Here is a 25,726-nt window from a genome sequence, read left to right as displayed (position 1 = left end):
AGATTCATTCTGAGACCCTTTGCCAGAAACATATTTTGCTCTGAAACTTTAAGTTTCTCAATGCTTTCACATCTCTGAATTTTGAAAACTCTTTATTGGCTCTTCTAATTGACTGACTACCCCTTCTTTTTACAGAACCATCCTATACATTACACTACGGAAATTAACTATATGAAACACGCTTTATGCAGTGTTTTGTTTAATATTGATTTTTTGCTATATGACATAAAATTTGATTCAGTCAACAAAGATGAGACACTAAGAAATTAATCAACATACTAAACCTTCTTCCAACTCTCACCATCGATTCCTCAAAATTTTCACTGATAAACTGAGAATTGTTAATGTTTTGATTTACATCTTCTACATGCTCATGACACACCTTCAAGATCCCTTGCCTAGAGACCATTAGTATGTGGAAACCTTAACAAATTATTTATTCTGAAATTTCACTCTAACAAAGTTGGTAGTAGGTGATGATTAAGTAATGAGACAAAGAAGCTGCAAAAGTTAAAAGTGGCAGATAAGTGCCCTGCTGTCCGAAGCCCTAGTTCGAAGATCAAAGGAGGGCAGTTCTTGAAGAGGTTGAAATGTTATTTGTGAATTTATATTGCTCTAATAAATACTTGTTTATTGATGTTTTGAATTGCATTGCTGATGCTTATGCAATTTTGTCAAAGAAGATAAAGACGTTATTGGACTAATAAGTAGTCCAAGATCCGTGGACAGGTATAGAAATAAATAAGAGATGATTTATGGTAATTTTGTCTGCTAATGAGTTGAAGGGCAGGTCAAGAGACATTGCTGACAGCACAACTCAATAAAAATGTGTTATGGTTGTACTAATATTGATTACTGTGGGTGAAGCTTAATGCGCAAGGATGACACTACATTGATTATGTGATTTCTTGCTGCTCAAGATTTCATTGTTGTGGGTGTAAATGTCTTTTTATGGTTGAAAAGTTGGAAGGTGTAAAAACCTTAAATTCTGGTTGTTGATTGTTGTATTATTTTACTTTAGAAGAACTCAACAAAGACTGTTATTTTATGTTGAAGAGAAGCTTTGCGTGTGCATGTACAAATTGTAAAGGGGGGTGAACCGCTGCAAGGAGCGAGTTGTTGCGTCATATTGTGCTCTGCTGGTATTGATCGGTTGGTGTACATGTCGCACTGAGATTGGTTGTGCAGTGTAAAGAGCCTCACAGTCATTGGTGAATTTGATTACAAAGCCACGCTGAGATTGACTTTTCTGAATTTGATGTACACAGAAAAGAATTAAAACATTGATACTTCATATTCTGCTTAATTGCCATTTGTTGAATTCAATTCAAAATCATTAAATTTTCCAAAACTGTCAGAAATTTTATTAGAGGTGATATGACTATTACTGTTTGAGATGGTAAAGTGGAACCTCGTGAAGGTACGCCTGCATATCATATGATGATTGAGGAAGGGTTAGATGCATGTGTATGACTTCGTCAGTGGTGCAAGATCACTTGAAAGAGGGTTGATTGAGTTGTTCTTAGATGGGGATCATTTAATTTGAGAGTTACAGACAGATCACAAGAAATCCTTTGTGAAATTGTAATTGTATTTATATAGCACTTACTACCCCTGACAAGGCGTTGAATCGCTTTTCGGAGAGTAGCACGGTACTCAGGAATCCAAAAAGGATTAGGGGTGGATTAGTATAGGAAAATATGAGTTAATCTGCGCGGCGTCTGTTAGCTGGATTGAATAGGATAATGGAGGGATGGAAGATGAAGCCACCTCTTAAACCCACATAATTTGTAGCTGTAAGTGCTTGGGAAAAATGGCAAGAGCTAGGGATACAGACAAGTACCAAAGACAAACAAAAATAGCTATGCTAAATTATGCAGAACATAAACAGAAGTGAAGAAAAAAACCATAATAAACTAGACTATACCCTGTAATTACAACAAAATAAAACAAGGAGTCAGACAAACTTAAGAAACCTAAAAAGAAACAGATTAAAGGAAATTCAGAAATAAAGGCTGAACCAAAAACAGATTCTGAAGCAGGTTCAGGAGATGAAATTCTACAGGAACTATTAAATGGATGTCTACAACCATACATGCAGCATGAAGCAGGTGTTGATACGACAGTAAATAATATTGTAACAGTAGCTACAGCTCCTGTTGATCCAAACACACATCAGATTACTGGACAACTGCAAGCAATACAGTCTATTGTTACACAGCCAGTGTTGATACAAATGACAATGCCACACCCTATCATAACTCAGGTGATTATGTCACAGCATGTAATGATACAGCCTGTAGTTCTGCAAGTAATACCAGAAGTTCCAGTTCAAGGACTCATCAAGTGGTGATGCCTACAGGTGTTACTTCTTCCATTTCATACTTACTGTGCCAGCACCTGTTACTAAGATGACAGCAATCAAGCCCAGTGAGACATGTGTAGCAAACGCAATAGAAACCCAGACAAATTGTGCATCGAATACAGTAGGCCAAGGAGCTGCTGGGGGAACATCAGTGATAGGATTTCCAACTTCACAAAGTTGTCAGATTGTTGTGTGGACACCACCTCAAACGATGCCAGCACCAGGATAGATATAAAAAACAATCAAATACAGTGAGGAAATCAAATGCAAATTCAAAATGTGCCTGCAGAGCAAATGAAAAAGCCAATGCTGAATCAAGTTACATTAATTGCAATCTCACAAGCGCCTACAGTTTAACAGAATGTGGGTAACACAACACAATCAAAATCAATTACCCGAGTAAATCTAAATACAATGCAAACAAAATCAAAATGTGATTCAGCAGTTTCCTATGTTTGAGGATGGGAGCTTGGATTCAGGCATATCACAAGGACGGGGCCTGAGAGGGGAGGCAAAATGCGTACTTGGTGCAGTCTTAGAGGTAGACCAGAGTGTACCATTTGTAGAAGGTGAGGTTAATAGCCACAAGTGGCATTTCTGAATGACTGTGAAGCTACCCGTTTCACTGTTGACAACAGCACACATACTAGACCTAACTCTCTCTGGAAAGAAGATCCAAGTTGAAAGTGTTAACAATAGACAAATTTCAAACCTAATCAATAACGACGTTCCTGTAAAATAGGCTTTTTTTGTTATCTTTTTATTGAATTTTTTATCAGGATCCACCAAAAAAAAAAATCGCAATTCGAAACTTATCTTAAATAACTTCCCCAATGATTCCCAGAAAGAAAGCTCTAGACAGATACAATGAAACTGAGTAGCTACGCGAATTCATTCAATGGGTTTTTTAACCAACAGCAGATTTACCCATAATTATCTAAAAAGAATTTGCCTCAGATCAGGGAGAACTTTTTAACACTTCCTATTCTGCTAGCATATCTCATTTCCTGATTTCTGACTTGCATCATTTTGCTCAGCCATTCTTGAGGGGTGGGAGATAACTCAGATCGCCAGTTTCTTAACAGGAGAGATCTGGCAACCACAGTGGCGATAAAAACGAGTTCTCCCACCTAGAAGGGAGCCTTGCCTCGGGGGTCGAAGCCCAACCACATCAACCGAATACTAGGAGTTATAATAACCTGAGGCATAATTGTTAGCATCTTGAATATTCCATCCCAGTATTCCTGTATACATCGACATGTCCCAATCACATGTATCCAACCCGCCACCCCTACTGCCTTACATCGAAAACAGAGATCAGGGCAGCTGGGCACCACACGGGATAAGGCTTGCGGGGTTCGATATAATAGCCATTTACAAAAAAATATCATTCAATGCCAGTTCGCGCACCTCTGAGTACTAAAAAATGTAAATAATTAATTCTCTCCCAGCACTCGCTTGAAAGGTCGAGGTCCTCCTGACGAGCCCATTTTCTTTGTGCCTTTCCCCCAAGATCAACCTTATCCCTGTCTAGCAATAGCCTTCTCCACGCACCCGCAAGCCTTATCCCAGGAGGATCCACCAATTCGGAAACTAACGCCTGAGCATTAATGATTACATTGATATCCAAATCCCTTAGACTGTGTAGCATAGTATTATAGGATCTCACCAAAAGAAAATCATTTTTGACAGCCATATGGATATTTAAGGGAGTTTCCCAGTTGTCATTGAAGCGAAAATCCCCGATTTTACTAAATCCTGCATGCTCCCATCTCCTTACTAAGTCTGCATTGAGCTGAGCGCCAGAGCGTAATGTGAACTGTGTAAGAGGGGTGTCGAAATGCAAATATGGGATTGAATATCTTCTAAAAAATCTGATTTTCTCTTAAAGAGCCATTTAAGAATCTTATAGCGAACTTGTTTTGGAGATTTCACCAAAAGTGCTGGATTCCGAATATCGTGCTCCTTACATATTAATTCACGAAAGTCATTAGAGAATACACAACCTACAGATTGATCTGCTTTAAAACTAGTGAGATAATGCGCAAAAAAGGCAAAGAAATAATCTTTAAAATTGGGCAAAGCTAATCCCCCCTTTTCTATATCCGCATATAATGTGCTTAATACGGCTCGAGCCTTCTGATTTTGCCAAATACATGGGCGAAACAAAGACTCTAATTTTTATCGGCTGAAAAGTTAATCCCAAGGCATCTCTTTGGCCTAGCATTCACACAATGTCTTAATTCGAGGAGCAGTTTAATAGAAGAAGTGACACACAGAATAATATTGGTCTTACTCATATTAATCTTGTAGCCACCAATCTGCTCAAATTCGGCAAACACATTAAAAGCAGCTTCCTGGGAAGTACGCTCTTCATCTAAAAACATAATGATATCATCAGCATAGAGATGAATCTTCCCCATTGACTTTAAAGGAGGTTGAATCAGATTATTTTGTCTGATTTTAATGGCTAAGGGCTCAATGAAGAGAGCAAAAAGTACAGGGGATAAAGGGCAACCCTGCCGAGTCCCCCATTGTACTTGAAGTTGACCAACACACGTGGAATTAATAAGAATATTAGCTTCAGAGTTTGAATACAACCTTTGAATTAATGCAGAGACCTGAGAGGGCACCTTATAGCTAGACAATACTGCAAAGAGTGTATCCCATACAACCAAATCAAATGCTTTTCCCGCATCTAATAAAAGGATGGCAGAAATTTTATTAGAAGCAAAATAATCAAGAGCCTCAGCCAAAAAATGCGTATTAGTTGCAAGTTGCCGACCAGCTTTGAACCTGTTTTGATCAGGATGCACCAGCTTATTGACTGCCACGTTGAGCCTATTAGCCAAAAGTTTTGTAATAATTTTATAATCTGTATTTAACAAAGAGATTGGACGATATGCATTAGGATCTTCCCTGTCCTTATTCTTTTTGGGAAAACTAACCACATTCCCTGAGTGCCAAGAATTGGGAATCTGTCCACCCCTAAGTAGGCCATTAATTAAAGACAAAAAATCATCAATGAATGCTTTAATGAAAGCTTTATAAAATTCAGCCGGAAAGCCATCAGGTCCACAAGCCTTCCCCGTAGGGAGGTTCTTGACAACCTCAAGGAGTTCTAACTTCTTAAATGGCTGTATTAGAGCATCGCTGTCTTCTTCTGTAAGACCAGGAATATCCAGTTTCCACAAGAATTCCTTAATGGACCTAGGGTCAATATCCAGAGCATTGCTGTAAATTTGCCTATAATGCTGTAGCATAATTTCATCCACAGCTCTGGGGTCAGTATGTCTAACCCCGGTGATAGGGCATCTCAATGCATGTATCATATTACCAGCAATTCGATCCCAAGCCTGCCATGCTAAGAAATTGCCTGTGAAATTACTCTCTTCATATACCTTTTGTTTATAAGTCTGATATCCTATATCAACCTTCTTGAGAAAATTGTTGGCCAGTGCCTTTTTAGATAATTCAAAAGACCGTCTATTGTTTTCCGTAGGGGCATGTAGGTAAGCAGTTAAACACCTTTGCACTGCCTCTTCCAGAGCCCTGGTTTGTTGTCTCTGAGAAGATTTGTCTGCTGCTTCCTTCGCGATTACCAAGCCCCTGAAAATCCCAGATTATAGCCGGAGTTGAAGATCCCTGAATACGTTTGAAAAATTCACTTTTTTCGTCCTTAGAAATCTGTACCCAACCCTCATCTTGAAGTAGCTGTTGGTTAAAGACCCGCCTTCTAGTCTGAGACTTTGGGACTTCCGAATAAAGAGACACTTCCAGCACCAGGGAGGCATGGTCAGATAAGCCAGAGTGCCGCACCGACTGAGTCTTGAAGCGCAATGTTTTAGATATCAGAAAAGAAAAAAAATCAATGAGAGAGGCGCTTTTGAACCGGGTTGAGATGCACGTATACTCTCTCTCATTTGGCGCTCATTCTCCAAGGATCACAAAGCATCAACACTTTGGCATAGTCTTTAAAGATTTTGGCAACTCTAGGCTTATGTTGTTTCTTACCCCTAACAGTGGTATCCAAAATTGGATCCTGAAGAAAGTTAAAATCCCATCCAATAATAATTTTACTTGATAATTGCAAAAGGGATTGAAACAATCCTACATAAGGAGCTGGTTCATCTAGCAAGGGTGCATAAAAGCTAACAAAGATAAATCTTTCTTTAGCAATTAAACAGTGCGCCCAGTACCATCGTCCTTCGGGATCGCAAAGAAAGTCAAGTGGCCGAGCATTGAGACCTCTAGCTAGAAAGACCGCCACGCCTCTATGGGCTGCTGGGGTTGCAGCAACCACCTTAAAATCAGCCAACTTTTTAAACATGTGGAAGCCTGCAACTTTTTAAACTGGAATATGAGTTTCCTGTAAAAGAATAACCAAGGGATTTGGGGCAGTTACCCTTTCTTCAATTACAGACCTTTTCCTCCAATTATTTAACCCGTTGACATTCCAGGAAACTATTCTTAATGAAAAATTCAACCTTGCCATTGAGTTCGCATAGAAGGTCGCAGAGGAAGTGAATGATCTGAACCCACCAGGGAATTCGAGCCTTGGCCTGGTCCAATTAACATCACCCCCTTTATAACCTTAATCATTCTGAAATACACGCAGCTACTATTTAGTATGGAAAACCAGGATCCTGCACCCCCTACCAACCCTCCCAACCCCCACCCCCAACCCTTGGGTGCCCAAAGCCTGGGGCCCTCCCGTCTGAGCAATCCGGGGCCACCCCCATCCCCGGACCCCATCCTTCCTTAATCTGGTGCCTTGGCATGGCGCCCTATACCATAGACTCGAAAAGGACTGGAATATAAGTACCATAATGACGCATTTGATTTACACTCTGTGAATTCCACCTTTCTGAAGCAACATTTCCCCTCCCAGTGCAAAGTCTATCCTCCTCTCCTAATGATATTTTACCACCCGTCCCCCTAACCCCTCCCTGTGCCCCGACTGCTTCTGAATTGAATGCAACAATGTCTTAGCAGCATCAACTGTATGAATTAAATTAGAATGCCCCTGAAAAAACACTTTAAGTTTAGACTGCTGTACAAGTCCTGCCGGACCGCCAGCTTTTTGGAATGCCGGAATCACCCCTTTCAATTCTCTCCTCTGATGTGCAGCCGCCACAGACATATCTGAGAAAATTTTGAAGGCGAAATCGCCAGGGACCTGATGTATTTTACTCTTAATTGCTTGTTGAAGAATGTGTTCCTGGACACGAAAATCACCAAAACTGACGAGAATAGTTCGAGGATACTTTGCATGGGGTGGCTGTACTACAGGGACCCGATGGGCCCACATGATGGTAAGATCCAAATGTTTATCCACTGGTTCTGAGAGAACATGCTGCAGGATAAGATCCGTGATTGAGTTTGTGACATTCTGTCCATTTTCGCGCCCTTCAGGGATTCCTGTAAATCTCAAGTTTGATCTGCGTGAGCGATTCTCAGCATCATCTAGCCAGATCTGTAAGTCTAACAAATCTGCTTGACATTTTGCCACTGACGGTTCCACAGAGACATGACCATCCTCCAGGTCAGATACTCACTGTTCACCTCCTTAATACGTGAGTTAAGTTGCTGTATATTACTCGAAATTAAATTCAATTGCAATTCCGTTCTCTGATTTGCCTCAATTTGTGGAATTTTCAAAGCTTTTAACTCAGATAAGATCTGAAGGAGCACATTTTCTGAAGGGATATCGGAGCTTGCCTTGTCTCTGGGTGAATGAGAAAACAAGCCCACTTGTAAGTTCAGCTGATCTTGGGCCAATTCAGAGGGTCCATTAACGGAAGAGTTCGGGGGGGCCAGGCTGTAGTGCTTATCCCTGATGCAGAAATTGACTCGCAGGACTCGCTGGAAAGATCCAGTAGGAAGCTGTTTGCCTGAAGAGCAGAGGCAGTGTCACTAGTCAGTGCAGGAACACCACCCTTTTGGCCCTTCACCAGTCCACCAAACAGAGGATAGAGTAGTTTGGAGCCTGCGCCCGTATCCAGAGCCCGGCTGTGAATAACTTCGGAGTTACAGCTCAAGGCTGATTGGTTCAGAGGTGGGCTGACTTTATTCATTGACTGCAAATTAAAATCCAAGTCCAAGTCCGGGTTCCTAGCCTCTGTCAGCGGAGAGTCAGAACCAGCATTTTGCGAGCTAGTCATAGAGGGCGGTAATCTGTGAGGAGAAGTATCCCTAAGAGCTAAGTCGATAGTGGGTGGAGGGGCGGTATTTAAAGATAAATCCATATTTAGGTGATTGTCGGATGGGGCTGGGCGCTTTGTTTTAGCAGTGCGAGCAGGTTTAGGAGCCCTAGAGGCAGGGCGTCCTTTTCCCTGAAGATAGTGTGGAGATCGTGGCATTATACAGCGCTGCTCCTTGCCCTTGCCCTTACAAGCGACATGCTGCCCCCTTCCTCTCACCCCCCCCCCCCCGGCGCAGCAGACTTCTGGAAAAGAAAACTGGCCTCATGCCAAATTTGCGCTAGAAAAAAGTTTTTGCGGGGGCAGTGTCCTTTTAACCAGCCGCTTTCCAGAACTCACAATGTGTTAATGTGCTAAAAATGTACAAAAATGTACCGTACCAGCACCAGGCAGTGCTCACGGCAGTGTAACTTATTTCATGTTCCGTTTGAAAAAGGGAAAACTTCCCTCAGTGAAAAAGAGTATTGCAGTCCATAGCCCCCGCCTCACCTCCGTTTCCAGTCCTCCTCTCCTCAGGGCAGGACTCCAAACATGCAGTATCAAGCCTCTTTGGGACTGAAAGCGGACTCCACCAACAGCCAGACTATCCGAGGTTACAATATCAGAGGGAGAGTTCTCAAATTCACAAACGGCGAAAACCAGGGGGGGCGAGGGATCTGAAGCCTCCTAGGCGAACTGTCTTTCTGTGTTCAGTAACGCGGCGCCGCCCATAAACGTGTCTGTCTTCTAGCGTGCGTCCTTCCCGAGCCAGTGTTCAGCCGCGGAGCATGACGGGAGCTCCAACGCGGCCGGTCGCACAGCCTAAAATAGGCTTACCTGAAAAAAAATCATCAGTTTGTTCTTTGTGATTCAAGTCCTGTGAACCTACTGGGATAGGACTTATTGTGTATACTAAATTGTACGCCAAATGGGGGTCAAATATTAGACCCGTGATGAGGATGTTGAGTTCAAATTGGCTCAACAAGAAACAGTAAGGCTTTACCCAATGCTGATTGTAGATGACTTACCACCAAATTTAAAAGAGACAATGAATCCAGAAGTATGGTACTTCACAGGAAAAGATATTGGACAATTAAACGGGGTAGAGCAAGTCTGAATAAATGTTAAACCAAATGCCATTTTCCCCAAGAACCCCATCTAATCAAATGACTCCAGAAATAATAGCAGGAACAAGACCAATAATTGAATACATGATACAGAATGGCGTTACGAAACAAATAGTCAGGAGTCCATGCAACTCACCGATTATGGAATTACAAAAACCGAAGAGCAAGTTTAGGATTGTGCAGGAGCTGAGAAAGTTTAATGATATTGTAATCCCATGTTGTTCTGTGATACAGAATCTAGCCACCATACATTACCAAATTCCATGTACTGAAAAATGGTTCACAGTTGTAGATGTCTGCCAACCTTTCTTCTCAATTCTGTTACACTGGGATAGTCCATATCTATTCTCCTTCATGTTTCGAGAGAAAGTATTACCAGTGTTTGAGTCCCACAAGGCTACACTGAGAAGCCATCTGTTTTTAATCAGATTTTAAGGACACATATGGAAACATTGTTTATGCCATGTTACTCGGTTTTTGTCCAGTACATTGATGGCCTACTAGTGGCATCAAGGAAAAGATAATCTTGCAAACAAGACACCACTGTCTTACTGAATAATTTGGCTGAGAATGGACACAAAGTGTCCCCAAGCAGACTGTAATACTGTCAAAAAGAAGTCGAATATTTGGGGCATGTCATTGAGAAAGAAACAAGGAAAGTGTCAGAAGAGAAAGTGGAAGCAATTTTGCAAAAGTGTCTTCCAAAGACACAAAGGGAAGTCAGAATGGTTGGCTACTGCAGGTGGATACCCATATTTTCCTTGGTGGCAAAGCCTTTACTGAGGTTGATGCACAGATGTGTGCCTCATCCATTTTCATGGGTCAACAAATGTATGAGAGCTTTCCTAAAGGTGAAATAAAATCTCTGTCATGCACCGGCACTGGGAATGCCTGATTATTCTAAGACTGGTACCCTGTTTTCCACTAAGAGAGAGGGCTGAACTCGCTCACTGCCTACACAGATGCATGGTGATGCTAAAAAGCCAGTGGCTTATTTTTCGGTCACACTTGATCCTGTAGCTGATACACTTACTGGTTGTCTTAAAGCAGTAGCAGCTCTCAGTGCTAGCCTAGAGATATGTGAAAGCATAGTAGTGATGGGACATCCCTTAACTGTTATGGTCCCTCACTCGTTTAAGGTTTCTTTTGCCAGAACCAAAACCCCAATTTATGACCAGTTCTAGATTGACAAAATACGAGCAGCAGATTCTTGCTTCCAGTAATATAACAATAAAGCGTCCTCAAGATTTGAATCCTAGTACACTACTTCCCCTACCTGAAACGTATCTGGTGAGTTTGAACATGACTGTCTTGATGTCACTGAGTTATGCACCAAGCCAAGACCTGACATAAAAGATGAGCCTATCATTACACCTGATTTTGTGTTATTGGCTCATGTTTAAGGACAAATGATGGTTCCTTGAGTGCAGCTTACACAGTCTGCACAATACAAGAAATAATAGAATATTCACGGCTTCAAGGAGTTTCTTCAGCACAAGTTGCATAATTGATTGCTTTTACCAGGGCTTGCAGCTTGACCGACCAAATGAGAGTGACTATAGATACAGCAGTCAATATGGCTTTGGTGTGGCCTATGACTTCAGTCAATTATGGTCACAAAGAGGGTTAATGACTTTATCTGGCTCACCCATAAGAAAAGATGAACAGGCGAGACAGCTACTGAAAGCTTTGATGCTTCCAATTAAAATTGCTGGTGTCAAATGTGCAGCACACATGAGCGACAATGGTTATGTCACTGTCGGCAATAGATATGCAGATGAGGTAGCAAGCTATTGTGCAATTGTGGCTGGTACTTTTGATGGAACATTCACAGATGGATCTCAAGAGGACACTGTCTATTCTATGTTGTTGACAATAATCAACGCTTGGGAGGATTTGAAAGGCATGCAGGAAAATGTGTCTGAAGCAGAACAACGGAGTTAGACCAGAGCAGGATGTGGAAAGGATGAGATTGACATTTGGATTTCAGTAGATGAAGAACAGTGTTACCAGATAGGCTGTTATCTCCAATGACACAACATTTCCATGGACCTACACATCTAGGTAGGGACTCTATGGTAAGGTCATTGAAACAGAATTGGTTAAACTCCAGATTTAGAGCCCACTGAGAAGAATTATGTGACAGATGTATAACATGTCAACAAATGAATATTTGGAAACGAACACCAGTTATAATGAGCTATGTAGGAAGATCAGGAGGTCCTTTCAACAGAATGCTGATGACTTTATTGAGATGCCGGTTTGTAACGGGCTGGAATATCTCCTGGTTATAGTATGCATTTTCTCTCGATGGGTGGAAGCCTATCCAACAAGGAGAAATGACAGTTTCACTGTAGCCAGACTACTATTGAGAGAGTTAGTACCAAGGTATACGGTATGACTGTTTCTTTGGAGATCCAGATCGAGGAACTCACTTTAACAGTGAGATCATTAATATGTTGTGTGCAGCACTGCAAACTGAACAGAAGCTACAATGCAATTATCGACCTGCAGCATCTGGAATCATTGAACAGATCAATGCAACCATTAAATCAAGATTGGCCAAAGTTTGTGCTTCAACTTCACTGAAATGGCCGGATGCATCACCACTAGAATTGCAGAGCATGTGAAGCACACCTAATAGAAAGACTGGTTTATCCCCACATGACATACTCATTGGGAGAGCAATCAGATTACCTGCTGGGTTTGCAAATGCACTTGAAAACATGACAGTTTTAACTGTACTTGGTTACTGAAAAAGACTAGCTGATGTGGTGCATTCGGTCTCTCAACAGGTTGAAGCTGTTATGACCTTAGACCAGGATACTGGGTCCTTGTCAAGAACGCAAGAAAGTCCTGTCTGGAGACAATTGATGGATATTTCACAAAATGGCACTGGAGCTCTTTACACAGAAAGTGGAGAAACAGAAACTCAAGCTCAAGTGACAGCTGAAATACCTGAAGAGCTACAAGAAGATCCAGGAGAAGGAAAAAGTTCTGGGTCAAGAGAAACTAAAGACGCCCATATTGCTAAGTGGCCAAATACTTACAATCGAAAGAAATCAAGTGTGCCAGTTGACTCCATACCACTGGTAAAGAAACAAAATCAAGTGGTAGAAGTGACACAGAAGGAGATTGACAAATACTCAGAAGATCCTAAAGAGCTAGACTACCCTGTTGACGATATTCAGCACCTGACTGAACATATTATTTGAGCCAAGAACTAAGCATCCCAATCTCAGACTTGCTTGACTGGAATAAGGAGTTGCCTGAACCTCCTTGAAATTACTAAAGAGTAATACAGTTGTAAACAAATGCATTAAATTAACTGTTTAATTGAGACATTAATAAAGTTATTGAAAGAAGATAAGAAGACTACCTAGGCCCAAGGCAGCAGCAGAAGAGTAAGGATAAAATTTTCGAAGAACACGGAGTATGGTTAAGGAAAACTAATCGAATACTGGCTGTAAATAAAGGGGTGAGAAACTAACAAAGAAGAAAATAAATAAAGAAATCAGTAGATTGAGATAAAGACATTAACTTTACACACTCATTCCTTTATGATGTGACTCTACATAACGTGTACCTTAACCAGAAAAAGATTACACTTATAGTGTTGTTGGTATTTGCCATATTACTAATACATTTTACACCACATACAGAAAAATCTAAAGATTCAATCACTAACACAATATCTAGATCAGGTACTTGAAGATGAATTGAAGGCTTCTTTTGTAGATTATATGAATGAAGATTACTCAACAAATGTTTATTCTACATTAGTGCAAGAATATACGAAAGCCACTAATGCAAAGAACTGCTATGTATGTGCACACATTCCTTCTTCAACAGATGAACAAGTAGCGTATCATCGTATTCGCCTGTTCCATGCTATATTATGCAGTTTATTATTTTTTAGTTTAGGATTAAGGCTGAGACACTTTGAATACTACTTCTCTAATTTTGGCATGGTTCTTTCAAACGTTCCACTAATGAAGGGCATAACTCTAAACTCACAAGCTAGGGAAATGGAGACAGCTTGGTATTACTTTAGAACTTTTCTTCTTGTAAACACTGTTAAAGCTCATGAAAATAACCTAACGTGTTTAATGAATCCACTAGAAAAAGCTTTTATTTTAGTATTAATAGAGAGAAACTCAGTCACGGCTCTCGGGTTTTAAAGGGGGCGGGGCGACGCACGGAGGGTGGCAGGGGGAGAGGAAATAATGAAATGTAAAAAAAAAAAATGCACTTACCTGAACTCTGTGTGTGCCTCTCTGCTGGCTGCAGACAGGCACAGGCTCCCAGCCTGCCCTGCGGCCAATCTTGACACTGCTCAGAGCAGGGTCAGGATTGGCTGGGAGCGCCCAGACAGGGTGCTTCAAGGCAGACTGGCAGCATGTGCAGACTTTCTCCAGTCCAGCAACTGTGTTGCTGGGCTGGAGAGAGTCTGTGCGCATGTGTGTTTGGCCAGCCAAACACACATGCGCTCTGAGGGGGAGTGCTGAGCACTCCCCCTCACACTCGTCATCCCCGTGGCCCCGTCCCTTTAGAAGAAAAGGATAATAAACATGGTTTATTATCCTTTTCTTTGGAAGGATTTTGCAGCTGCCGCTGCTGGCAGGTGGGCGACGCTCCTTCGCCCTCATGGAGGAGCCACCCCTGGAGAAATGCACAATTTGCACAAAACGCATATAAAAAGGAAGATGCTTTAAAGAATGTGTGGAAAAGAGGGGAAGATGAATTTAGAAGTTAGATGCCTGTTCCAAAATTAAAATTAGATAAGAGACATAAAGGGAAATTATGTGTGAATGAAAGAAGGATTCATGGTAAAAAGACACCAGTAGGAAACAGTAACTGTGAATATGTTGTTCAGTTACGAGGAGGAACATGGCAAATTGTGCAGGAAGACGATCCAACTATACCTGGAGTGTATTTTATATGTGCAGACAATGCTTATTTTAGATTGCCAGCTGACTGGGAAGGAATTTGTTACTTAGGATTGCTCTTTCCAAAGATGTATCGTATACAAAGGTTAGATGAACTAAGAATGGCACCCGCACATAAATATTCATGCAGTGTGAATGAGGGAACACAATTAGTGGGAGACATATTTGCAGCTATTATGCCAGCAATACTAATCATATTAAATAATAAAAATATTAGAAAGCTTTCAACAATAGTAGATAAACTGCCAACTAGTACATACGGAGCTTAATTAGTTGAAAACACAGAATTAGTAGAAATTCGACTAATGGTATTTTTAAACTTTTATGCTTTAGACATTTTACTTGCAGAAAAAGGCAGAGTCTGTATGATGGTGAAGACTGAAAATTGTTGCACCTATATCCCAGACAAAAGCAAGATTATAAATTATGCAAAGAATAATTCTTACTTAAAGCTTAATTTAGACCCTTTAGAAACCACTAACATAGTCAAAGCTTTACAAAGGGAATTCCTTCAATAGGCAACTGGATAAAAGAAGCAGAGGAGGAATCTGCAAGGCTATCTTAGTTCCAGTACTAATAGTAGCGGTTTGTTTTCTATCTACCCTAGCAAATATTAAGACAATAAAAATGATATTCATAAAAAGAAAAAAAGAGAAATGAATAAAAGAAAGGTTTAGAATTAAGTGAACGTATCAATAAAGAATAGAAATTACTCAAATACAAAATCTGAGATATTCGGCAGAAGATGAGAGTGAACTCTGGATACATCTGTGAGTGTGATCTGATTTTGTAATGGTTCTAAACCATCAGATGGGGGAACTGGAAGGGTGGTTTAAATAACAAAATATTAGGTGCAGAATTAAACAAGTTGACATAACATGTAGGCCTGTAAACAAGAAAGAAATGCATTTATTTTTAACTTTCTGTACTTTCTTATTAGTCAAAAATACATCAGACAAAAATGGCTTTAGGCTTTAGTTGAAGAATGCACCATTAAGCACATATTTTACTTGACTAGCATTAGTAACCTTGGTAAACAATATATTATGAATGAATAACTGTTAAAAAAATGTTGAACATTTGACAATGGTCAGTCTTGTAAAGTTTATTATTTTAATCTTCACATGTTCATAAGTTCATAGAATGAATAAAACAGCAAGTTTGAAAAAAATAAATGTTTCTTTATGAATAAAGGTGATAGAAAACGGATTACGGGAAAGGAAGTGTGATGTGCAAATATGCATTACATAAACCATGAACTTTTTCTCTTCTATTTCTCGCAATGGTGTGAACAGGCATCCAGTACACAGCTTAGTTGCAATATTCGAACATGATAGATAAACTGTTTCATAGCTGCTTTCTTTAGCTAGATTAATTAAGAGAAGCTGTCCTGTTCTCATGAAGACATCATACCCTGATTGGACGACCCAGTGGCGAAGACGAGGAAAGAAGTTACAAGTTACAAGATTGAATTATTATAAAATGTGTGTTCATAGATTACTGTTAAGAGGACCTTACTCTTGATTCTGACACTGTCACTTGTTGAGAGTTTCAGAACTTCATGCAGACACTCTCCGAGATACTTCTTAGACTCACTTTGAGCTGCTCTGAATTTGACACTTACATTCATTCTGGGACACTTTGCCTGAAACGTATTTTGCTCTGAAACTCTATTGAGTTTCTCATTGTTTTCACATGTATGATTTTCTGAACTCTTTATAGGTTCTTCTAATAGATTGGTTACCCTTTCTTTTTACAGAACCATCCTTTAGATTAGACTAGGGAAGTTAATTGTATGGAACGCATTTTATGCATTGTTCTCTTTAATACAGATTTATTGCTGTTTGACATAAAATGAGATTTGGTCAATAAAGATGAGAAACTAAGAAATGAATACAAATACTAAACCTTCTTTCAACTCTCATCACTGACTCCTATAGAATGTGATTGATAAACTGAAAATTGTTAATGTTTTGATTTGCAGCTTCCCCCCTGCTCATAACACACCTCCAGGGTCCATTGCCTTGGGTCCATTAGTAAGCGGAAATCTTTAAAAAAATACTTATTCTGAAATTCTACTCAGAGTAAAAGCAAATAAAAGAAGCTAGACAAGAACAGCTATTCAGACCTAATATCCAACCACGCGAAATCTCTACGGGAGCTGTACTAAGCCACCTTATGCCTCCAAAGGTCGGGATGATACTTGAAAGAACACAATCATACGTAAAGCAAGACTAGCGAATATATTTTAAATTTAAAAAGGGAAAATGTAGGTCGATTCATGTGATCTAATTCGTCGTTAACAATATTAAAGATTTGACAAGTGGATCATTAAAACTTGAATGGGCACCACAAACGTTTATGACGCGACGTAATGCTTCTAACAGGTCTTTCACAGTGACGACTACAGTACCAGAGTGAGGACGCAATATTCCTACTAGAGGCAGTGGTTTCAGGTGAAAAAAAACAATATTAGATGCAAAATTAACACTAACGAGAAGCTAGAGATAAACAAACAGACCATGGGAGAGAAAGGTTCAGAGAATCTGCTCTTTCCACAAGACCACACATACGACCCATCTCCGAGGAGTTGGGGCAAACAGCAGATAGGATGTACCACTGGTCCTCTCTACGAAGGGCCTGTGGGCAGCTCCGAGGAGCACCCCTCCTCCCGCTGCCGCACAGAGGTGCCCTAGCCAGCAGGTATGCTATATATCTCCTCACTTACCTGTCACGGAGCCCTGGGTGGGGGCGTGCACGCCCCTCCCGCCCCGTCATAGTCTCACCTGTGCCGTGGCGCCGCCTGCTCTGCCGTGGGCAGGTAATCCCACATCCTCTTTCTCCCTTGGCTTGCCTACAGGAAGCGGCGCCAGCTTCCAGCCCGGGCCGCTGCTGCTGAGGGGGCGCGGCTACTGGTGGATTTGTCGTGAAGGTCTCACCATCTGACACACCCCGGCAGCAGCGGCAGGAGGCGGGCCTGGGCAGAGCTCCTCCCCGTCTACGTATGGGGTGGCAACCGTCGCCGCTGTGATGGCGTCAGGCAGCTATAGGGTTGCTGGGGTGATGAGCGCTGTATTTAGTATAGGGGCCTCACGGAAGTTATGGGCTTTGGTGGCGCTGGCATATTTTCTTATTCTCAAAATGTCTTGTAGATATGAGAGTATATGTGTCACGAGAGCACATTATCTCCGTTCCTAGGCCATTGTTTGCTGCAATGTACTCTTCCAAAAGTGAGCTAATAATATACCTGTATATTTCCTAAAAGCAAGCATTCTTTTAAACGTGAGTGGCTGTAGCTCACCTTTTTAGATCGAGCATAGCAGCAGCGCTTTCAGCAGATCAATTTCAGTCAGGAAATATCTAAAATAAAGCCATTTTTGGCTTAAAAAAATCAAGAGTCTCCCACTTGAATCAGGTCTGTTGGCATGCATACACTAGTGACCCCAGAGTGCTAATTGAAGTAACCAAAGACAGAAAGGCTCTGTTAAAAATGTATTCAGAGGATTTCATTTAAAGTTCATATATGCCAACACACCCAATTCAGGTGGGAGAATCACATTTTGAAGTAAAATAGCTATATTTTAAATCTCACACCTAAAATAGCATGTTTTGCTTCAATAGAAATCAATAAGAAAACTACATTCCTATGGTTTTTTTTAAATCTCCCACTTCTCTTTTCTAAAATGTTGGCATGTATGAAAGTTCTACATAAATATCATGTATGGGCCTTTTGTAGAATCTTAAAACGTGAACAGATGGGCAGTATTTTTTTTTCTGTGAAAGGTGGCAGTCTTTGGCTTTGTCAATGCTTGTTTTCGCTTGGGGTTTGCAAAATGTTATTGTTGGGGAAGATAGTGGGCCTCGTCAATTAAAAAAAAAATGTGACTAAAAGCACAAATGTTGTTTGGTTAAAAAAAGCACCCATTCCTATAGAAGTCCCTGGAACTACATTTTGTGTATGGATGTACGTGGTGTCCTGGGCTGTTAAAATGTTTGATATGCATGAGGTTAAAATCTGATGATGTGATGGGTGATAAGTGCTTGGTGAGCGTAACAAGGTGAAAGGAAAAACAATGGTCAGAGAAGCGGTTACAGTGCCTGTCTGTGGATGGGCCAGTGCTTAATTTGTGCTTGTTGTTTCCAGTGCTGAGCACCAGCACTTATTTTTGAGGGCTGGGGCTCATTCTTCTGCCTCAAGCATTTGCTGCAAGCAAAAGACACATATGGGAAGGACGGAGGAAGGGAAAAACGAAAAAGCGGCACAAAGGTAGAAATCAGAAATCTGCAAGAGTGACATGAAGGGGCAGTCAGTGGCTTTACATGGATTGAAGAGTCCCGAGATGGCTTCAGGATTACGCTGCCTCAGGATTCCTTGTTCACACATTTAATTGCAGCAGCTGAGTGTTTAAAAGGAGTGCTTTGGGCACCAGCACCTTTTTATTAACAAATTTAGCACTGGGATGGGCTGTGTATGAATAGACATACCTAAATTCTTCTTGGCATGGAGTGTCTTCACGTTCACACTGGTGACGATCGTGGTGCTTACAGAGCTCGACATGATGACACCAAGACTCTGCTCTGCAATTCAACGGGGCAGTGCACTCGGCATGTTCTACACATGTGGAGCAGTCATCACAGCTGTTCGATGGAACTGTGTAACTGTCCCAACACTCTACGTTCACAGGTCTAGTGGAAAAGTGGCACAAAAGCTGTATTGAAGCAGAGAGTTGTAGTATGCATGGACTATGGTTTCAAATTTCAAAAAAACAACCTCAGTACTGGAGGTCGAGGGCTCTCTTGATGTTGGTGTCAGTGTTTTTCACTAACAAATGTAATGGGGCGGAATGCGCAGGGTCATGGTGAGTCCCACAGGACAGTGACCTTGAAAATTAGGATAGAAACCTTTGTAGGATAAAATTCAAAATCGAAACCAAGACTTAAGAATCATTACAGAAGGCAAAAAGTAGTTAGATTAAAATCAGCACTAATAATACATAAAAGTAAGGCCAGTTGCAAAAAGGTTATAGCATAAAGGAATTAGCACAGGCCAAAATATAGTTCCGCAAAGAACTAACATAAATCTTTTCAGTTCATAAGTCAATGGGGAGTCTAAATATAAGTCAACAAGAGGGCCGACACGAAGACTACTTCCAGGAAGTAGCCAACAGGCCTAAATGTAAATCAGCAGACAGTCTAACGTGGAGACTCCTCAATATGCAACGTTTAGGGATGTCTTTTTATATACATAGGCCCTCATTACAACCTGGCGGTAAATGCCGCTTACCGCCGTGCAGAAGACCGCCAACATACCGATGCGGCCGCGGAATTCCGCCACAGCTATTACGACCCACAGCTCGGAATCCGCCATAATACAGACACCGACACAAGTCTGCCACACCAAAGGTCAGTGATAAACTGGTGATAACAAAACCGACACCGGCACGCCAACAGGAATACGCCCACACTATCACGACCCACGAATCAATGCAGCGGTCTTTCAACCGCAGTAATCCATTGGCGGCACACACCGCCGCGCTCCAAATACACACACATATACAAAATACAACCTCATTGGACAATTCGAAATACACACACCTGATACACATACACACACCACACCCACACACCCAATCCAATATCAAGCACACACCCACATCACCCACAAACCCTTACTACCAGACTTCTGAAACCACGCCAGAGAGAGACACCACCATAAACAATACCAGCATCCACAGACATACAACACCATCACTTACACAACATCCACGCACCTCAAACAACACACAACACATCCCCTCACACATCACAACACACACCACCTTACACATCACCCACACCACATCATGGCACCTCAACGACACCCCGGGTTCTCTGAGGAGGAGCTCAGGGTCATGGTGGAGGAAATCGTACGGGTAGAGCAAATCGTCCGGGTAGAGCCACAGCTATTCGGATCACAGGTGCAGCACACCTCCATTGCAAGGAAGATGGAGCTATGGCGCAGAATTGTCGACAGGGTCAACGCAGTGGGACAGCACCAAGAACTAGGGATGACATCAAGAAGAGGTGGAATGACCTACGGCGGAAGGTGCGTTCCGTGGTCTCCAGACACCAGATTGCTACAGAGGACTGGCGGTGGACCCCCACCTCCTCCCCCACAACTAACAACATGGGAGGAGCAAGTCTTGGCAATACTACATCCTGAGGGCCTCACAGGAGTAGCAGGAGGACTGGACTCTGGTAAGTCAACTCTTTACTACCCTATCTCCCCCACCCTACCTGCATGCCATCACATATTGCCACCCTCACCCCCATCACTCAAACACCTCACATATGCCCCACTATCACAACCCACCCATCCCAATACCAAGCCCTGCATGCAACACCAAAGCATGGACACCCATCACCAAAGCATGTCCACTACAGATACCCACACAGATCCCAAACCAAATATCACACAAGGACCAAGACAAGAATGCAAGCACTGGAGTACAGGGTCACTCACCCATTGCACACAATGGCACACACAGATGCAATAATCATGCCTTTACGCCCCTGCAGGACCCCAACCCAACGTCACCGGACAGGAGGTACCAGACATATCCAGTCCCCCCACAGAAGAGACCCACAGTGATGACAGCAGCTCTGCACAACTGGATCAAAATGACCAGCCCGGCCCATCAGGGACCTAGGGACAGTCGGTTTCCCTGACACTGGCACAAGCCACCACAGAGCCTCCCCCCTCAGGAAACACCAGCACAGCACCCACCCAGCGGTCCCATCCCACTGTCCCCAGGACACGTCAATCAGCAGTGTGTCCACCACTACAGGGAACCCAGGCAAACCCACCAACCCAAGAAAATCAGGGACCTGGGGGCAGTGGCAGTGGGCACACGGTTCAGGGGACAGAGGCTCAGGAAAACAGGGAAGCTGGGAGGACTGCTGTGCGACAGGGGGAGGACAGGCCCAGGGAACCCACTCTCCACGAGGCCCTCTCCAACATCATGGAAGCTTACCATCATTCCCAGGAGACGATGGCAACGGTACTGGCTAAGAGTGCTTCATCCTGCCAAGGACTGAGGTAGTGGATGTGATACTCCACTGGTCCTGGAGGGGGCTTTGTGCCCAGAGTGCTTCATCCTGCCAAGGACTGAGGTAGTGGATGTATTTCTCCACTGGTTTTGGAGGGTGTTTGTGCCCAGAGTGCTCCACGTGCAGTGTGGCCGGAACAATACACTCGCCTGGGTGTGTGTGCCACGAGATTGCCGAGGTACAGGTAGCATGATACACCATGGAGGCAGAGACATACCCCACACTGCTGTGGCTTCGCATTCCATATGCAGGTGACAACTGTGATGACAGTGATGCTTCATGGAAGCTTCCCAGGGTCCTGGAACTCACCACCAGCCTCGGACGACTGACCACTGGGGATGGTAGCCATGTCTGCGGTTGTGTCACTGTCTGAGGACGTCGCGGGCCGCTGGCGGTGCTTGCGGCGGTGTCAGTCGTGGCGGTGCTTGCGGCGGCGTCTGTAGCGGCGGTGCTGGCTGCAGGGTCTGTGGTGGCGGTGCTGGCTGCGGGGTCTGTGGCGGCGGTGCTGGCTGCGGGGTCAGTGGCAGTGCAGGTGGCGGTGTTCTCCACTGTACAGGTTGGCGTGGACGTGGACAGAAGGTGTGACACTGGTCCCTCAGTCAGTGCCACCATGCCCTCTCCTGACCTGCCCTTCAGTTTTTGGCCCTTCCCCACCTTTGATGGTGGCGCAGCTGTCTTGCCACTATCCCCTTTTGTTTTCCCTCACCCCTTGGTGGCAGGTGTTTTCGGCTTCTCCCTCCGGGATGTGGGCACCTTTTTCACCTTGGCAGGTGGCAGAATGTCCTTGCCCTCGCTCCGTGGCAGACTGGCAGCCCTGATGGTTGGCACACTCCATGACCCCGCAGTTGCTGGCACCACTGTGCCTGGGGATGTGGTGCCTGAGGTGCTGGGCTGGGACCTGGAAAGCCTGGCCCTAGGGGAAAGACGGGGGGAAAGGTGTAGGGAAGAGGTCAATGTTAGCCAGGAAAAGTTTTGTAGACACACTGGGACGGGTAGATGGAGGGGGTTTGGGAGTGGAGGAAGAGGTAGTGGTTGTAGGAGGTGTACGTCTGCTGAATTTGGGTGAAGGTGCCTGGGCTGGAGGCTGTTGTGAGGTGGATGGCTGTTGGGTGGGTGTGTGCCTGCGTTTGTGTACTTTGGGAGGAGGGCTCATTGACACACTGGGAGAGGACACTGGGGATGTGTGAATGGTAGTGGGGGTGGTGAGTGCATGTGAGCGATGTGTGGTGATGGGCGTGCTGGTGATGGAGGTAGTGGCTGAGGATGTAGTGGATGCAGGTGTGAGTGGAGACGAGACTGGGAGGGAGGAGGGAGACGTGGAGGAGGGGGACACAGTGGGGCAAGTGGATGTTGGTATGTGTGCATGATGCTTGTGTGAGTGCCTGTGGGATGTGTAGTGCTTATGTTTGCCTGAGCCACTCTTGTGTGTTGATTTGTGTGCATGCTGGTCTGATGGTGTGCCTGGGATAGGCTGAGGTACGGGGGATTGGGTCTGGATGGAGGAGGTTGGAGGGGGGAGGCTGGACAGAGGGACAATGGCTGCCATCAGTGCTGAGGCCAGAGCCTGAAATGCTCTCTGTTGGGCTGTCTGGCCAGAATGAATGCCCTCCAGGTAAGCATTTGTTTGTTGCAAATGCCTCTCAACACCCTGGATGGCATTCGGAATGGTAGACTGCCCAACAGTGAGGGATCTCAGGAGGTCAATAGCCTCCTCACCGAGGGCAGCAGGGCTGACTGGGGCAGGGCCTGAGGAGCCTGGGGCGAAGGAGATGCCCACCCTCCTGGGTGAGCGGGCACGGGACACACGCTGAGGGGCTGCTGGGAGGGCGGTGCTGGTAGGGGTGGTGGCGGCTGTACCTGTTGATGCGGGGGGCACAGAGGGGCCCCCCACCGCAAGGGAGCTCCCATCAGAGGAGGAGTCGCTGGTCTCTGCTCCTGTCTCCGCTGTGGAGCTCCCCTTGCCCTCCGTCCCACTGGTGGCTTCAGACTCCGTTGTTTTGCCCTCCAGGGCCAAGTAGGATGCAGCTCCCTCCTGCTCCGGTGCCAATGCTCCTCCGCCTGATGATGCTATTGCAGACAAGAACAGGGAGACCACAAAAAGGGGGGGGAGACAGGAGAAAGACATGTTCAGTGCATGCAACACTACTACCGTTGTCGGACACAACAGACACAGCAGCCCTCTGCACTACGCCATGCACTTATAGTTCCTAGATTAATCGCATGCCCATGGGGTACAAGACCTAAGCCTGATTGCTGCACACATGGAAGTCACAGGAGCCTGACTAGGTGTAGATGGCACTAACCACTAGAGGGGTGGGTGTGCCACAGAGCCTGCCTCACAAGGGACCTTGCCTACCAAGATCGCCCTGGCCTAGGGGAACCCACTGCCCACCTCCCCCACCCAGACACCTCGTAATGTGCGCAGAGTCAGCTGAATGAGAGTGTACTCACTCCCTTGTGGCTGCTGTGATGCCCTCAAGCGCCCATCCAACTCCGGATACGCCACCGCCAGGATCCGGAACATCAGGGGGGTCATGGTGCGACAGGCACCCCTCCCACGTTGGGAGGCCATCCCCAGCTTCTTGCTCCAGCGTGCAGGTCCTCCCATCTTTTACGGCAGTGGATGCTCCGTCTGTGGTGGACCCCCAGGGTTCGGACGTCCTTGGTGATGGCACGCCAAATAGCCTTCTTCTGATGGGCGCTGACCTAGAGGAATAGTACAGGGGGAAAGGAAATTCTTTACCCGTTCGGACCATCATACTCATTGGCCCATGTTCCCACCCTTGCCCTGACGCACATACATTCACCGTCCGCACATGCAGGCCTCAGCCCCCCCCCATGTATCTTCCATCCACACCACTCAAAACAGGCATTGCCCATGCAGCATGCTCACAGTGTTCTCACCTGTTTGTCTGGAGGACCGTGCAGTTGTGTGTACTGGGGGAGGACCCCATCCACCAGTTTCCCCAACTCCTCCGAAGTGAAGGCAGGGGTCCTTTCCCCAGACACTGTAGCCATTGTCACTTCCAAGCACAGGTCACAGCAGCACTTGCAGTGTAGGTCCTCTCCTGTTGAAGGTCAGGTATCAAGTGAGTGAATAGACAGAAAATGGCGGTCACGTCTGCGGCGGTGCGTACCGTCACCGCTGGTGTACATCGTCATTGGCTCCTCGGACCCATAGGGTCCAATGTTACCCAATGCTGGATTGCGCCGCGGTCTTCGACCGCCCACCGCGATGGTGTACAACGCCAGCGCAGTTACCTCATATCCCCTTGTCCCACCTTACAGGTCAGGCAGCCGCCATTTCAGGGGGCCACATGGCATTAATATTAATTGCGTCACACAAATGTAGGCCTTGAATACACACAGTTACAGACACATTGCGGATTAATAAATGTGTACAAATGACATTTTGTGATACCTCAGTGTTGGCTGACTCTCTGCTCGCTGTTCTCCTCCATAGGGCACGTCTACTGGGGCAGGTGATGAGATGTTGGCATCCTCCGGTGTACAGACCGCTGGTGGACCTGTCGACAATGGAAGAGAGACACATATTAGTCACCTACAGACTTGATTGAGCAACAATCCATGAACTGTGTGCCCAGTTGGAGCCAGACCCGATGTCAGCTATCCGCCATCCCACAGGGATACCCCTTCTAGTGCAGGTCCTGTCAGTATTTCCTGGCAAGTTGTTCCTTTCAAACAACAGTGGCCATTGCATCAGGGATGTCCCAGCCAATGTTCTCTAACGTGTTGTCCAGAGTGTTGTCTGCCCTGCTGAAACACATGCGCAGCTACATCATGTTCCCTCAGGTGGAGGATTTGCCCACAGTGAAAGGTGACTTCTATGCCCTGGGACATATCCCCAACATTATTGGTGCCATTGACGGGACACATGTGGCATTGGTACCCCCCTGCGGGAGTGAACAGGTGTACAGAGACCGGAAGAGCTACCATTCTATGAATGTGCAGATGGTGTGTTTTGCAGACCAGTACATCTCCCATGTGAATGCC

General features: G+C 44.4%; 1 protein-coding gene across 5 annotated transcripts in view; it reads right to left on the bottom strand.

The window, feature by feature from the left end:
• Positions 1-17,644, bottom strand: part of CLCN3 (chloride voltage-gated channel 3) — a 517,267-nt gene extending 499,623 nt beyond the window's left edge. For 2 of the 5 annotated variants that reach the window (XR_011205536.1, XM_069244205.1), the window contains exon 1: positions 17,410-17,628. The gene's annotated coding sequence lies outside the window, so the exon portion shown is untranslated. Of the gene's footprint in view, positions 1-17,409 lie in introns of all 5 variants that reach the window. The other 3 variants (XM_069244222.1, XM_069244251.1, XM_069244242.1) reach the window with 3 other exon arrangements.
• Between the last annotated feature and the right edge of the window lie 8,082 nt (positions 17,645-25,726).

The sequence above is a fragment of the Pleurodeles waltl genome, chromosome 1_2, assembly GCF_031143425.1.
Source record: "Pleurodeles waltl isolate 20211129_DDA chromosome 1_2, aPleWal1.hap1.20221129, whole genome shotgun sequence".
NCBI classification, from domain to species: Eukaryota; Metazoa; Chordata; class Amphibia; order Caudata; family Salamandridae; genus Pleurodeles; species Pleurodeles waltl.
The sequence above is the reverse complement of the archived record's forward strand: the minus strand, read 5'-3'. Positions and strand labels throughout refer to the sequence as shown.